Here is an 8,695-nt window from a genome sequence, read left to right as displayed (position 1 = left end):
ATGTTTCTCAAACCAAATGCTTTGGAATAAAGGAACATTGGTAGAACAAACAGGCAACCAAACCACAATCAGATACAGATTAGCTGGATGCTAGCCAGTCTACAAGGTGCAGCAAAGACTTACTTGCCATATCATAAAAGGGATGAAACACAACTTCCTGAAGATGACATTAAATAGTCAACAATATTGGAGCAATGTTAGTTCATCGTAATGAATCTCTCCACTCTCCCTAAAAAATCCATACTACAAAACCAACGTGGAATTTAAGGGACCAAAAGTATAGTCTCAAGGACATTGTTCTATGTTAACTATCCAGTGGGCAGTTCTAGTGAAGATGTGGTAAAGCCAGGAATCTGTACAAAAGTCCATAAATACGATGGCCAATGCACACTTAGACCTTCTATTGTACACTTGCACAAACACAAAGGAAACAGTGCATGCGATGAGAACACAAATGATTTACTGATCTCCATTATGGGGAAATCAGCACATTTCATGCTTAGTAAATTAGCTAATAATATTGGTGATCTAGGGATATTATGATTGGTGTGGTTTTCATTCCATTCATGGCACTGATGGCAAGATTTAAATAAACCCTCAAGCAGAAGTTCCAAGAACAACAGTGTGATTTGAATTTAAATGGATACAATCAGGCCACTGGTTCTGTTGTATGCTGAAAGACTTTCCAGATTTGGCTCTCAGGACCAGTTAATAAACACCCTTTGCTCACTGTCTTAGGGAAAGATGGTTAAGAGTATAGGTGTAGTTAGTTAGAAAATGTGTTTTGAACACTCTCAATATGCCAGCCACTGTACTAGGCAACATGTAATGCCTGTCTTCAAAGAACTTACTATTGAATGAAGCATTTTGTGATTTAGAAATACAGTAATCATATTTATAACATCTATATGTAATGTACCAAATAAACTGCTTTCTGGGTGCATTTGGAAAATCTCTATGTAGCTGTCAGATTCTGATTCTGGATACAATACTGACTAAAAAAGTTAAGAAGTGTAATCTATGATAATAACAAAATAACAAACACTGAATCAAGTTTCTTATTATATACCTTTTTCTATATGCTAGACCTCTGCCTAATAGTTATAAAATGCATTGGAAATATTAAATGGTGATGAGTTACTTTAATCGGACTTTCCTAAGACCTACCTGGATTGCTCTTCATCTGAGTTCTGGAAAACGAAAATTAGCTCTCATATTGCTATCAGCAAAAGGTGAGTAATTATTATTTTGGTAAAAGACAATGTTGCTTTTTGTTAAGTCAATTGGACATTTGTGTAAGAGTATGATGTGGATATCAGTATCAGAGAGAAAATGGATTCCTTTGATACCACTTTTATAAGCATTAGTTACCACATTAGAAAATCTTGTAGGTCTCAAAAGTGTATTGTCTGTGCATGCATATAGACAAAAGATGCCTTATACACCCAGGCTTTTAATACACCAGGCTACTGACCCCAGAAGTTTTAACTTATTGTCCATTTTGATGCCTATTCTGTTTTCACTTCACTTGTAATCACTGAAAAGAGCAATAAATACTAAATAGTTAAGGGTATGAACACTTAGCTTGGACATACTAGCATGAACATGCATGGGAAAGTTCTCCTACAGCTGCTCTGTGGTACCATGTCTGTGATTGTATATCCTGCTGAGCAACATAAAGAGTCCCAGGGGGCAAAATTAAGGGTAGAGAACATCTGACCTCAATCGTGGGCGTCAGTATAAGAAAAGCATAGTACATGACCCACAACTCAAAGCAGTGATCTTGAGGTAACAGCAGACAGATGGCAGCTGTTCAGTTGGACATCTGGATCTCAGTGACTCCAGAACTAGATAGTTCTCACATGAGATCTGTCTAAGAGAAGCTCGGCCCATCTTCAATTATGGTTTGGAGAATTTTAATCTAATTCTCATCTAGTACCCAACAAATAATAAAATCTTACACACACACACACATATCTTTGTTTTTGAAAAATGTAGATTTTCCTGCTCAAAATGCAGGTTTTCCCCAAAACCCAAAAGCAAAAACACTAAAACCAGAAGGATCATCTTGGTGTTGTATCGCCATATCTGAACTATCCTTCTCCTTTTGTGTTTTCCCTCAAAAATGGATCAAGGACAAAGTAAAGTCTTGGCTTTCTTACTGTATTATTTGCTGTTACCTAAAAACATACAATTTTTAGATGCTTATTTTTTAAAAAAGTTAAATTTCATTTCTTTTTCTGAGAAGAGCAATAAACAGTGAAATGTTCAGGGGTAATGAAAGTTTAGCATATTCAAGTCTAGTATCAATTTCAAATTATTCAAACTTACTGTATGACTACTATAATTGGTATCAAAGAATTATAAAGTATATGCATATTCAAATATATATGTTCAGCTAATCAACTGAATCAATGCATCAAATGAAGAAATGTTTAAATTTTTAAAAATTTAGGTTAAGACTGGCAATATACATCAAAGATTGTTTTAGTCAATTAAACAAGATTTAGCACACATTAGATTTTTCATTAGATGAATTTAAATGAGTCAAAATAGTGAACTGAATTAGTGGAAATAAAGGTTTCTTGGGTAGAAGGCCTTTAATGCTAAGGAAATTCACAAATGTATGTATGCAAATGTTGGCATAACTCCCTATTCAAAAATGAATTTTCCAGAGCAGATAGTTGCAAGTGTAATAAAATGCATTTGTATGTTCATGTAGGCTGTTTTAAAAAGAAATGCTCTATGTAACCACTTGGTACAAATTCCAAACCATAAAATAATTGGAGACAAATGTCTTTGAGAAGTTAAATGTAGTTTGAGGGGTTATACTCTTTGCTTAATTTATTTGGTTTTGTTGTTTATGCAAGACTTGTACATTTCAGTACTTTTATTGTTGCAATTGGCTAGAAGGGTAGAAGGTCCTTAGTAGAGATTCTGAATGGGACTTATCACATTGTAGTTACTCAATAAATAAGCATTTTTCCAGAATTTGTTTTTCTCTTATGTATGACACAGTGAAGTATTTAAACCAATTGCCAGAAACTGAGAAAAGTTCTTGTAAAGATTTTGTTATTTTACAACTGGGGAGTTCTGTATAGATTTCATTTAGTCCATTTCTAAGCAATAAGGGCAGAAGGAAGCAACCTAACTTCAAACCAATATTTCAGGTTATCAGTAATATTTAAAAGGTGGTACAACATGTAAGACAAAACCTAGGACAAATTATATATGGCTATTGCTTATCAGTCTTGTATTTATAATAAATTCCTGACAGTAGAGATATAATAAATTCCTGACAGTAGAGACAGTGAGAAATAGTTGTATGAGACTTAACTGTCTAGAAGCCATCAAACCAAAATGTTTCTTAAAATGACAAAGTATTGGAATGTTAACTCTGAATGTTACTAGATGACTGTGAGCCACTGGTATAGAGAGGGAAAAATGAAACGCATGTACAATGATAATACAGAACAAATATACCCGATCAGGTTGCTCCCTGGGAGTGAGAGAAAACAGGATTACAACTTAGCCCTAATAGATACATTCTTAATCAAATACTGCTTCTGCCCTTCAAACTAGAAGGAAGAGCTATACCACAGGTCCTGATTTAATAGGTTGCCCCAATGATAATCCTAATGAATGGACAGAGTCTTGATTAATAAAAATCTGTCAGGAGCAGCAGGTAGAGAAGTGGTCTCTGTAAATCAGCTTCCAAAGAAGCTGCTTTAAGTCCCTCACTGGAGTAAATCTCAGGACTGCCAACTGCATCTTGAATGCCTGGGGGAAAATGCAATATTGAAAAAAAAAATTTAATGGTACTCTTGTACATCACCAGGAAAAGAAGCCATTTTGATCTGCTCTGTTTTGGGGTATTTAATAAACTCAGAGAAGTCAACAGTCAAATGGAAGTTAAAGGTTAATGCCCAGTTCCTGAACTTAAGCAGGCATCAGAATCACCTGGAGGATCTGTTACCCCACAGATTTCTGGTTCCAAACCCCAGAGCTAGAATCAACTTTTACCAGAAATATGACTTCACAGTGCATAGCAAGTTCGACAGGACTTGCCACAGTGCTACGTCCAGGATCCTGTCTCAGATAAAGGATGGAGAGAGAGGGTCTGGGGATGGCCAGGGAATATGTAGCTCTATCAGGTTCCCAGGTGCTGCCACTGCTGCTGGTTTTGAGACCACATTTTGAGAACCAATGTTTTAAGGGATAGCACACAAAAGGATACATATCTTCCTCACAAAACTATGATTTGCCCTCAGTGGAATCTAATCAGTAGGTTTACATGCAGTTAAAATTTAAAAATGAGCAATGAACACCACTGTTCATCTGGAACAGTCAAACCAACCTCACAAAAGACTTCTCCAATGGAAAAAATGGGAAACTCTTTCCACGGTACACACTGGCTTTATTGGCTGTGGTCTTAGTCAAAGCACAGAATGAACCTTGGCCAGCAGCATGAGGTCTCTCAAGCCTGCAGCTGTTGGGAGGAGGCTACTCTGCCAGTGACTGGGCAGGAAGTGCCTCGTTAGAACTGATGCATCTATTTTACTTAGCCCAGGGAAAAGAAAAAAAAGGGCAAAAATCCCTAGATTTCTCCAAATTTCTTTTAACACCCACCTTCCCAAAGCCACCGTGTTAGAAGGTTTGCTACCAGGACTACTTGAGGTTCATTATTATGGGAAGTTTTTAAAATGCTAAGTCATAAATCAAGCCTTGTATCTTCACTCAGAGTGGGATTAATGATAGCATAAATAAAATAAAAATCCAAATGACAGACAAGCACAGGGCACCCAAATGAAAAATTATTTGAAAGGAGGCCACTTTACATCCAGATCCAAACTCATGGCAAGAACTCTAGAAAGAATGTTAAGGATCAGTGCAACTTTTATCAGAAATATGGCTTTATAGTGCACATCAAGTTCAACAGGGCTTTTACACAGTGCTACCTTTCCAGGACCCCTGCCTCAGATAAAGAATGGAATGCTACTGCAATTTTCTTTTCTTTCCAGTAAACAGTTTAAAATGTGTATTGTTGAAGGCGACCCAGCTTCCTGTGTTCATATCATTTTACAGAAGTTCTGCCATCTTTCATTCCCTTATCCAGCTAAGTGCTCAGCAACAATAGACAAACAAAATCTAAACTAGCATTACCACTACCCTAGGGATAATACTGAATGAGTTATGCAGGATGATCTGATAATAGCTGGCTGCAAGGGAGAAAAAAAAAAGCTTGTAGAGAGAATGATTTTAAAAATGTAGATTTAAAATCCTATGTGCAACTGTTCACACGTTTTGGGAACTGTTCCTTTGGATATAAGGTAAAGAAGGTAACATAATTACATTGACTGGTATATGAAGTATATATAAATACCATATTAAAAATTGCTGGGAGCTGGGAGCATTGACGCTCCCCTATAATCATAGTGACTCAGGAGGCTGAGGAAGGAGGACCACAAGGTTCAAAAGCCAGCCTTAGCAACTTAGTGAGGTCCTAAGCAACTTAGCAACACCTTGTTTAAATTAATAAATAAAAGGGCTGGGATGTGGCTCAGTGGTTAAGCATCTCTGGGTTCAGTCCCTGGTACCCCCCCCCCAAAAAAAAAGGTGTGTATTATCATCATACAATGATGAATAATGATCTTGTTTTACTGAGAAGCTTTCACACCTGGTTAACAGAGCATCCCACATCTTGAGAAAAAAAACATTAGTGTTTCACATTTCAACCTCACTAACTCTTTATGGTTGCCATTGTCCTCTTGTCTTGAAGTCATGACAGGACAAAGGAGCATGACTGTAGTTCACAGCCCTAAAAGATGTAAAGCTGCTTCCAAAATTCTTGGAATAGAAGACTGGTTACTAGAGAAGGAAACTGAGAGATACTGGGCGGGAGGAAATGTTTCCAGCAGAAATACAGTATTCCAAGGACAAAGAGAGCCACACTGTCTTGAAGTTATAAGTTTTCACATTGCTGGCTAAGTGTCTGGGGCTTTTAAAAGCCATTTGACTCTATGTGGCTTCAAATGACTCACAAGTACACCTGACTCAAGTGAAAAATTTGTAAGAAAAAACAAAAGGAGGCTATAATTTAATGGAAAACCTAATACTATAAAAATTAGAGCCCACCCTTTTAAGCAAGTATAATTTAAAAATATTCATCAGGACTTAAAGGAGACCATCAATTAGTGACTAAGGGACACATAATATTATCCTACTTTCCTGCAGAATATTTTCTTATTTTTAAATTGTAACATTTGAACTGTTGGTAGTTTAGAATCCACTGAAAAAAATCAAAACTACTTTATGCCAGTATTCTGATAGTTTATTATCAGTGAAATACACAGCTAAGATGGCATGGAGCTCTAAGGATAAACTGTAATTTTTGTTTTTATTTAAATAATGCCAGTCAAAATGCTTTACTGAAAAAATAAAAAATGAGAGGTATCATGACATGGAGATATAGGGAAAGATGACAGACAGCAGACAGCAGACATCTAGCATCTGCCAGTTTAAGGAAAACAGAACATCCATTCTAGGAAATGGCAATTGTGCAACTTCAATCTTTTAAAACCCAGTAAGTTCCTTTCGGGTGTATAGGTGATAAATGTTTCATGGCTCTATTTTGACTATAGTAGCATCCATGTTCTTCATGTTCCAACTTCAGATACATAGATTGTACATGATGAAATATGGAATAGGGTTTCAAACACAAGAGTAGCCAAAGATATAGGACATAAAAATTGGTAATTTCTGTAAGGAAATGCAGATGCTATTAGCCTCAGATATTCTGTCCCTTCAGTGTGGACAGTTACTAGCCTTCAGAGAGCAATGATAGAGGCTGCTTTGGTAAAGTCCTACTTGTGTCAGAATTGGATTTAGGTAGGACATGGCCACATGTAGACAGAACAGAGGGAAGATGGGGCAGATTAAGTGAGGATGTGAAGGTTGGGCTGGTTTCACCGGAGCTGAGCAGATTAAACCAATCAAGAGTAAGGGCAACTTCTTTGAAATGTATTTGGGACTTGGAATCCAAAGTTTTGCTTCTCATTGTAAGTATTTTTCCTAGCCTTAAATTACATGTGTTATATTTTGTAGATATAAAACTAAATGAAAACTTTCATGTTTTAGATTTCTTTTCTCAAATAGGGATAAGTTGATAGGTTTCTATTGCTAAACATTTGAGAATTTAAGTTGAAAGATGTAACTATTTTTATATCATACTTTGGTGCATGAAATGCCTTTATATACAAACTCTCCAAGTTGCTTTCCAGCTTAAGGTTAATGGTTAAGTTTGGATCCAAGAAAACCAGATGCTTTCGTGAGAACTGCTTCCTCATTTGAAGGCCATGAAAATCCCGAATTTTCCTTTTTGTTTGTTTAAAATTGAGAGAAAATACTGGAACAGTTTGGGGAGGGGGCATAAGAATCTTTGAAAAGGAATAACTTACTCAATGATCATTCACATTCTTGGCTACCGTGTGACATGAAGCTGTGTTTATAATAAGCATAAATCCTGAGAAAAAACAATTTGAGGTATTTATTCCTTCTTAAAAAAAAAGAGCTTGCTAAATAAACATGCCCTGTTGCTATATATAAGAATTTGGCCCCATTTAAAATGCTGTCATTTTTCATCTAAAAAATTCAATATAGATTAAATAAAGGAACTACAACAATCACTGTGACTCTAAATATATTCTGCATACCACTGAACCCAAGATTCAAAATAAAAAATGCATTTACCATAGTTGTGATGAGAAAAAATGAAAGAAAAACAGACTTAATTGTTCTCTTAGGTAAATAGACATGCTTTTTATACATGTAACCTTTATATCTAAATGCTACATGCATACCATTTTATCAAGCTACAGATTTTTATCTCCTTGTTGGTGGTTCTGGGAAACTGAGTGCATAAAATGTTATATAACCAACTGGTTTTTCAACCTTCAAGTCAGACACTAGTCAAGGAAATAATAATGACCTTAGCCAATGGGAAAAACATCAAGCCAGATTTCTCCCAGCTGTGTTTCTTCCCCTCTGTGGCCTTCAGCAACTTCAGTGGAAGTTTAGTGTGTTTAGGGAGAAAGACGGCCAGAAGAATCAAAATTATTAAACCAAAAAGGTCAATCTTCAAATTAAGTCTTGGACCAGGATCATTGCAGAATAAGGTTTATCCCTTCCAATGCCCCAGTGCTACAAGCAATATGGCTGACCAGCTACAATTCAAATGGGGCCGATATCACACGTAATTGAGGCTACTCTGCCAAAGGGTGAGTAAAGGAAAAACAGTTGCTGGCTTTGAAATGTACAAATCGAGCTCTTAGTGTTTCCTTAGCATTCCTTTTGATTTCCAACTCAAGCTTACGGTAACTGCAAGAGATAGGAAAAATCCTCAGAGGAGACAGGTCCTTGGATTTAATTCCATGTAAACAGGGCCAAGGAATTTTGAAAAAAATCGCTGCTCACAAAAAGTTGACTTTGCCTTTGAAGTTCTTGTGTGATCCACATTGAAAATCAGACACCTTCATTCATCCAGCTGTAGCACAGGGGCATTCAATAACATGATATAATGGCCTTATTTGCTTTTCAGATTTAAAAGGGTTTTAAAGACAAGAATCTTCTCTATTCTGTTATAAAATCACCAGCTAATATGTTTTCAAGGATTTTCCAAGTAAATAATCTGAGTTCC

This window comes from Callospermophilus lateralis, chromosome 3, assembly GCF_048772815.1.
Source record: "Callospermophilus lateralis isolate mCalLat2 chromosome 3, mCalLat2.hap1, whole genome shotgun sequence".
In the NCBI taxonomy this organism is placed as follows: Eukaryota; Metazoa; Chordata; class Mammalia; order Rodentia; family Sciuridae; genus Callospermophilus; species Callospermophilus lateralis.
This window is presented reverse-complemented; position numbering follows the sequence as displayed.